This window comes from Lactuca sativa, chromosome 4 (genome assembly GCF_002870075.4).
Source record: "Lactuca sativa cultivar Salinas chromosome 4, Lsat_Salinas_v11, whole genome shotgun sequence".
In the NCBI taxonomy this organism is placed as follows: Eukaryota; Viridiplantae; Streptophyta; class Magnoliopsida; order Asterales; family Asteraceae; genus Lactuca; species Lactuca sativa.
This window is the reverse complement of record NC_056626.2, coordinates 231,462,975-231,470,842: the sequence shown is the minus strand read 5'-3', so window position 1 is coordinate 231,470,842 and position 7,868 is coordinate 231,462,975. Positions and strand designations below refer to the sequence as shown.

Genomic DNA, 7,868 nt, shown 5'->3' with positions numbered 1-7,868 from the left:
TTCTTTTCGAAACTAAACCGCTTATGAACTCACCAGCTTTATGCTGATTTTCAAACTACTTGTATTCTCAGGTCAGCGATAGACAGGTACACCGCAACCCTTTGGAGAAGACGGAGCGTCCCGAAGACTCATCTTTACTTTTGTTTATATTACATATGTAAATCACTTGTATAACTTTTCTTTCAAATAGATGTACACAATATTATGTAATGTAATGTTTTGTGTTTACTGTTTTACTATGTGCATTGGATTTGATACTCAACATGGAGTCAACCCCGGAAATGTTTCCACCTTCGGTTTTCGGGGTGTGACAGATTGGTATCAGAGTCCTTGTTTATAGTGAACTAGTATACCAAAGCTTACATGGTATAAGACTATAAACATTAAAGGTCCTAAGTGCTCTGAACTAAAAGTATACTCTACGAATATAAGTATTTTCTAAAGTATACAAGTATACCGACCGTCGAGATCTGTAACTACAAGTAGAACAAAATATAAGTAAATGGGTGTTGTACACTGCGGTTAAACCTGGGCAGTTATGTAGTCGTTTCTAGGATCAATATAGTCTGGCCAACTATATTTATTCGAGACACGGCCAACATGTGCTTGGGAGTGACTGTGGTACGCAGCATACCTAAAACTTACCTAATATCCCAAACAACGAGTCGTCGCTGCAGCGAACCATGAAATAGTATGGGAGTATTTCTCGAGCCGATCCTTTGTAGAAATCCTCGTATACGTGTTGTTCCTTGATCATTCCTTTAGTGATAAAATTTTCTGCCTTGATCATTCTTTCCTGCTTTATCGCTTAATATAATGTTATATCTGTCATGATGAGATATCCCCTGATCCATATCTCATGATTCAATTCAGAGGACCTATGATCCTCTCTTTCCTGATCTTTATAGATCAAGATGCCTCCAAGGAAAAGACCCAACTCAAAGAACACCAACAACCCTCCGCCGCCACCACCTCCTCTTCAAATCGATCTAGAAACACTTTAAGCAACCATTTCTGCTACCATATCAGCTATTCTACCTCAACTAAACCCCAATGGTTCAGGAGGTGGTTCCCAAAACCAAAACCAAGAAGGTAATCAGGGACACCGGAAGGAGTGTTCCTATAAAGACTTTATGAATGAAAAACCCACATTCTTCGATGGCACAGGGGGTGTCATTGCTCTAACTCGGTGGTTAGAGAAAATCGAATCTATCTTCGAGATTTGTGCCTGTTCAGAATCTGATAAGGTGAAATTTGCCGCCTATACGCTCACCGATAAGGCTATGACTTGGTGGAACGGCCGAGTCAAATCCCTGACCTTAACTGTAGCCAATGCTATGGGATGGGAAGTTATGAAGGAACTACTACGTGCGGAGTATTGCCCTCGGGGTGAAATCCAGAAGCTGGAACATGAGCTATGGAACCTGAAGATGAAAGGTTCCGATATCGCCTCTTACACTTCAAGGTTTGATGACTTGGCACTTCTTTGTCCGGGAATGGTTACCCCGGAGAGCAAAAAGGTAGAAAGGTTCATCTGGGGATTAACTCAGCCAACCAAAGGGAACGTTATAGCAGCAAAGCCAGATACCTATGACAGCGCCAAGTGTCTGGCTCAAACTTTGATCGATCACAATGATAACCAAGAAGAAGCAGACACCACTCCCGAGCCAACAGAAAAGAGTGGCGAGAAAAGAAAGTTTTGGAGAAAGAAGAAGAAGAGTCAGTCTTCCCCAGAACCCTCGAAGAAACAGAAAATAGTGGCAGTCCACATTGCCACTATTCCTGCTGCTGTTTCTGTTGTCAATTCCACATCCCAAGTACCTGTCACCGGATATGCCGGTATCCTCCCGTGGTGTGACCGATGTAACTACCACCATCACATCCCTGGCCCTTGTCGTGCAAAGTTCTGTAGAAGTTGTGGCCAAGAAGGTCACCTCGCACGAACCTGCAAAACCCCAACCCCGTCAACTAGTCAAGCTTCCGGAGCAGGTATCGGTCAAACCTACTACAGCTGTGGAGAGGTCGGGCACTATAAGCGAAACTGTCCAAAGACAGTAACTTCTGGCAACACCGGGAGAGTCCTAACTATGGGGCAAGAAAGTACAGCCGCCGATCCACCGTTGCCACAGGTATACTTCTTTTCGATAAATCTTGTGCCCGTAATCCTTTTCGATTCTAATGCTGAAAGGATTTGCTAACCATTCATTCAAATATCTTTCTAAATTAAATCCTTCGTTAATAATCGAAACGTGCACCATTGAGATGACCAACCAGTGAGAAAGAAAGCGTTAACATCATACCCTTAGATCGTATCCTCAATTTGGATGGTTATCCCTTTCCATTTGATCTAAAGGTAAACTTTTCATGGAAAACTTTGATGCAAAATCGGCATGGAATGACTTAGTCTCATTCATGCAGTTAGTCTTGTCTTCGAAAGGGTTGTTTGTTCGTATCTTTTCTTAGACCCAACTCCCATATTCTTCTTGCATCAAAGCTTAGAAAGTTTTTCCATCCATTCCCCGTTCGTATGATATTTGGGAAAACGGGAAGTCTGTAACTTTTTCCCTGATGCCTTTCCAAGAATTCTCGAGAATTCTTTTCCGAACGTCTAGTCAAGTCTCGTACTAATCTAGTTCCTGGAGCTACCTCGTAGCCGAACCTCCGGAAGATGATGTATCCAATACAGCGACCAGGACCTGATGCGATCACCACAAGTTCGTAGTGGATCATCAAACCCTTAGTTACTCTGCCACATGAAGATGTACCTTCTTGTTGGAATTTGTTTCTGTTGGAAACCTTATCCTAGGGAAAAACATGAAATGCTTTGGAAAAGCGAAATACTTCACTCATGGTACATTAGACTCTTCGCGATCCTTGTAGGAATCGATTCCGTAACTTTCAAACTTCAATTGCCCTCGGAACTTAGTAGCACCCATCTGATACTTCACGTCTCGGTCTTTGAGAAGTTTCTACCTAAAGAAATCAAGACGCGTGCCGATAGTGAGGGTTCGCTGAGACGTCACGCGGAGACCCGATGTCACTTGGGAGCGCGAAAACCCGAAGCAGCAAATCCATCTGTATCTCATTCAAATTCATGTCTTGTATCGTAATCATTGAGTTTCGGGACGAAATTCCCTCTAACGGGGGGATAATTTAACAACCCGAAGTTGTTCATTGCCGAAAAACCCATTCTACCCGTATAACTCGCCATATAACGATTCGTTCCGATGTCGTTTTTGGGTTAAATTAATTAAACTTATTTGTTTAATTGATGCTAATGAGTGTCCAAACCTCTTAGGAACTCATGAAATTAGCCCAAAATGCTCTTTCCAAAAATTTTAGAAACATTTCCGCCGAGTCACGGAAACTTAATCGGGTGCGACCAAAAGCCCCGTTTAGTGCCGGTATCGGGTAGAATTCCACCGTGTCCCAGTTTTAGGACCTATTTAAACGTGTTCAAGCTTTCATTTGAAGCTTTTGATTCATTTCACAACCATCTCTCTCTAACCTCTCTCCTAAATCCAAGTTTAAGGGTCCAAATCATCAATTTAAGGCTCCAAATCTTTGAGGTAACTTCCCTAACATGCTATACAACCTCTTTAGCCTTCAAATTCGAGTTTAAACCATGGATTAGGACCATTATCATGGGTTTACGACCCTATAACTATCCTAGGCCGTAAACTCATTTAAAGGGGGGGGGGGGGGGGTTTGAGCAACAAAACCCTTCCAAACCACAACTAGAGTTTAGATATGGCTAAATGACTTCATGGATTGGACTTAGAACACTTTAGACATGGATTTTGAGGGATTATAATGAGTTTACGGCCCAGGAAGGTGCCTAGGCCGTAAACACTAAATTAAAAGGGTTTTAATTTAGTGCTGCAAAGGATTGGCTAAAGTCACTTCCTCCCGGATCGGTCACCACATGGGCCAAGATGAAAGAAGAGTTCATAGACCACTTTTTCCTGCCCTCCAAAATAGCCAAGCTAAAGAAAGCCATTGCCAACTTCAAACAACAACCCGGAGAATCTCTTTATGATGCTTGGGAAAGGTACAAGAGCTTGCTTAGAAATTGCCCACACCATGACCTTAATAGCCAACAAGCAGTTTCCATTTTCTATGATGGAGTCAATGTCACCACAAGGCAATTGCTCGATTCTCAAGGCCCGCTAACAAAGAAGGCGCCCCCGGTAATCAAGGAGTTAATTGAAGAATTCTCTAAGCACTCTAGAGAATACCACAATTCAAGAAATGAAGTAAGTCGGGGGGTAGTGAACTCGACAAATGATAGCATGGCGGCGGTGATAGCTAAGCTTGATAGTCTTGATAGAAGAATGACAAAAATGGATCAAACAATCCATGCTATTCGGGTTGGATGTGAAAATTTTAGAGGGCCCCATCTCACAAAGGATTGTGATTTGGATGAAAATGGAAACAAGAAGGCTCAAGTATTCTATTCAAGTGGCGATCGATACGACGAAAATTGGCGGAAACCGAAGAAGGAATAGCTCCCATACGAAGAATATATGAAGGCTAAGGAGGAGAAATACAAGCAGAAGGAGAGGGGATATTATCAAAAGGAAGAACCGGTGATGGAAAAGAAAGCCGATTTAGAAGAATTGTTCACTAAATTCATAGCCGCGTCCGAAAAGAGACACAATGATCACGATGCTGCAATACACGAGACCAGAAATATGCTAAGGAATCAGCAGGCATCCATTCTCAACATTGAGAAACAGCTGGGAAAGCTTGCACACCAAGTGAACGAAAGAAGACCGGGTCAACTTCCAAGTAATACCGAAACCAATCCGAGAATGGAGAATGTGAGTGCAGTGACCTCCAGTAATGAAGAATTTTTCACACAAGCATAGAGGATCTCCAAGAGGAAGATAGAAAAGGCAGAAGAGTCGGCTCCAGCTAAGCCCGACCAGACTCGCCGAGTCCCTTTAATGGACTCGACGAGTCCATGCGTAAATGACAAAACTGTCATTCCCTTAAATCCATATAATCCCCCTTTGCCATTCCCAATCAAAGCCATGCCTGTGGAAAAAGTTGAAGCTTATAGAGCCTTTATGAAGCATGTTAAAGCCTTACAAGTCAATGTGCCATTTGTAGAAACAATGCTCAAAACACCCAAGTACTTCAACTTACTAAAAGGTCTCTTTGCTGCTAGGAAAGACTTGGCTGAAGTCGCGGAAATAATATTGAGTGAGCTACCCGAAAAAAGCGCGATCCGGGGAGTATCATAATTCCATGCCAGTTTGGAAATGCATTTGTCACTCAAGCGTTGACCGACTCGGGTGCAAGCATCAATCTGATACCTTTCTCTTTTCTTAAGAAGCTGAATTTACCGGAGCCAAGACCAGTAAACATGAAGATCCATTTGGCAGACAAGACAACAATTCATCCACGAGGTGTTTGTGAGGATCTTCTGATTAAAGTAGACAAGTTCATTTTTCCAGTAGACTTTGTGGTGGTTGACATGGAAGAAGACCCCGCAATTCCGATTATTTTGGGAAGGTCATTTCTAAACACCGCATGTGTTTTAATTGATGTATGTGAGTCTACACTAACGTTGAGGGTAGGAGACGAGTCGGCAATATTTAGAGCTGTACCATAAGCCAAGCAAGAAGAGGAAAGAAAAGAAGAGATCTCATTTATCCATTTGGATGACGAGATACTACAAAAAGAACTTGCACTTTTGCACGAAGAAGATCCAAGCAAGTTTTTGCTACCTTCTAGAGAGGATGGAGATGTTAACAAGGACTTGGAGGAGATAGAAAAGCTACTGGAAGGAGCCGACTCGGAAAACACCCAGGAAATGATGAAATACGATCCGACTCGCCGAGTCACTTTACTGGACTCGACGAGTCCAGTCGAAATTGCCAACAACTTGGACGACTTAGATCTTCTTGTTGCTAGTTCTCTGCATATGCTGGACTTGGATATTTTTTCCTCATTCTCTATAAGAACAAATAGCAGAAGGAGAAATAGATACGGAAGTTCAACACGTCCATATAGCATGTCTTGATGCGATTTCTCTTGAAGATGGGGTAAGCACAGAAAAAGAGGAAAAGGCAATGGATAGGAGAGTGGAGGCTGATCAACCATTCATTATTAAACCTAGAGAACAAACTTTCACAAAATATGAAGTAATTAAGTTTGACAAAAAGGAGGTGCAAGAGAAGGTGAAAAAGAATGGGGTAAAGAAGAAAAAGCGGAGAAGAGAAGCCCAAGCAGCTGAGGATGATGCTGTAAAAAAGAAGAGAGAGGAATTAAAACGGGCTTACAAAAAGAAGACTCACGCTTACAAAACGAAGTACAAACCACAAAAGATTAGGCGTGCATTCCCGATGCTGGAAGATGACGAGACGTAGATGGGAAGGAGTCCAACTAACGACTTCTTAAAAAGAAGCGCTTGGCGGGAGGCAACCCGTTATTTAGAGTTTGCTTTCTTTTACCTTTTTAGTTTTGTTTGAATTTTTTCGTTTTTAGAATTTTAATCTTCCAATTCGTCGAACATGTCTCCTTGAGAGTGTGTATAGACTAAGTGTGGGGTGGAATAAATTTTCTTTTCTAAATAAATGACAAAATTTTATAATTTTTGAATTGTTTGCAAGAGACTCGCCGAGTCTGACCATGACTCAACGAGTCCATTTAGATTTCAGAAAAGAATAACATCGCGACCAGACTCACCGAGTCTAACCCTGACTCGACGAGTCGGGTTTTATTTACAGTAAAAAAATAAAATTGAAATTACTTTTACAACTGGTAACTAGGGTTTTAACCCTAAAGAAATCAGTTTTTTTTCACAACTCATTCGCCGTGCGCCTCCCTCCAATTGTTCAATCAAGCATTCATCATTTTCTTCAATTGTTCTTCAAGTTTTTCAATTTCTATCACGAAAGGTAACTAATTTCTTCCTATTTTCTATTAAAAGCATGATTTTAAGATGATCTAGGGTAGTAATTTCATAGAAAACCTGATTTTGAAGAATAGTGAATTTCTAAGGTTTCGATTTTTTATGAATTATGTTGTTTTGCATGATTATTCTTACCCTAATACCTTATAAACATGTCCCTGGACAAAACCCTTGAAGTAATTTTGAGATTTCATGGTTCAATTTAGACCGACTCGCCGACTGACTCGAGCAGTTCTTGCGACTCGCCGAGTCGTTCGTATACTCGACGAGTCGAGTCGGGGACACAATTGTGACTTATTTTAATGATTTCTGTGTTTTCTGGGTTTTATGTTCTTTGTTTTGCAGGGATAATGTTTCACAGGGGGCAAGGTTCCAGTGGACGCCAAGGAGATTTTCCTTGGTTAAATTTCCCTCAAATCGAATCCGCTTCTACCATGACGAGGTGGAAGAAGAAATTAGCCGAAGTCAGAAAGAAAGAAATCTATGTGCCCAACAGAATTGATTGGGGTTGGTTGCAAAGTGTGCGCTATGAAGAGGAGTTGGTTCCTTATCTTTTAAAGGAGTTTACTTACAAGGGAGAGATGATTGTTTGTGATGGGTGGAGCCGGATCTTTCCTATTCAAGAGCCGGTGTACCGGGAGCTTTGCCTGGAATTTTTCTCCACGGTATCTTTTCGCGGGGGAGATGACTGCTATCACCCGACGAGTGTCAGTTTCTGTCTTGGGGGCGAGTTTCATCAGTGCTCCGTGGTTGATCTGGCTTGTCGGATGGCTATTTATGACGGGTCACTGGTCTCGACCGCCATTTTCCGCGCATTTATGGAACGCTCTCACAAGGTGTTCCCCGATGGAGTGACAAGCACGGGTTGGTGGAATACGATTGCCAACAAAGTGTACATTCCGAAATCAGCCCAGGAAGGAAGCATTCGGTCGCCTACACACCGCCT

General features: G+C 42.1%; 1 non-coding gene across 1 annotated transcript; it reads right to left on the bottom strand.

The window, feature by feature from the left end:
* Nucleotides 1–3,983: 3,983 nt before the first annotated feature.
* On the bottom strand, nucleotides 3,984–4,090 carry LOC128134008 (small nucleolar RNA R71). Its single transcript, XR_008232341.1, has one exon. It is a non-coding gene; the product is annotated as a small nucleolar RNA R71 (small nucleolar RNA).
* Nucleotides 4,091–7,868: the final 3,778 nt, after the last annotated feature.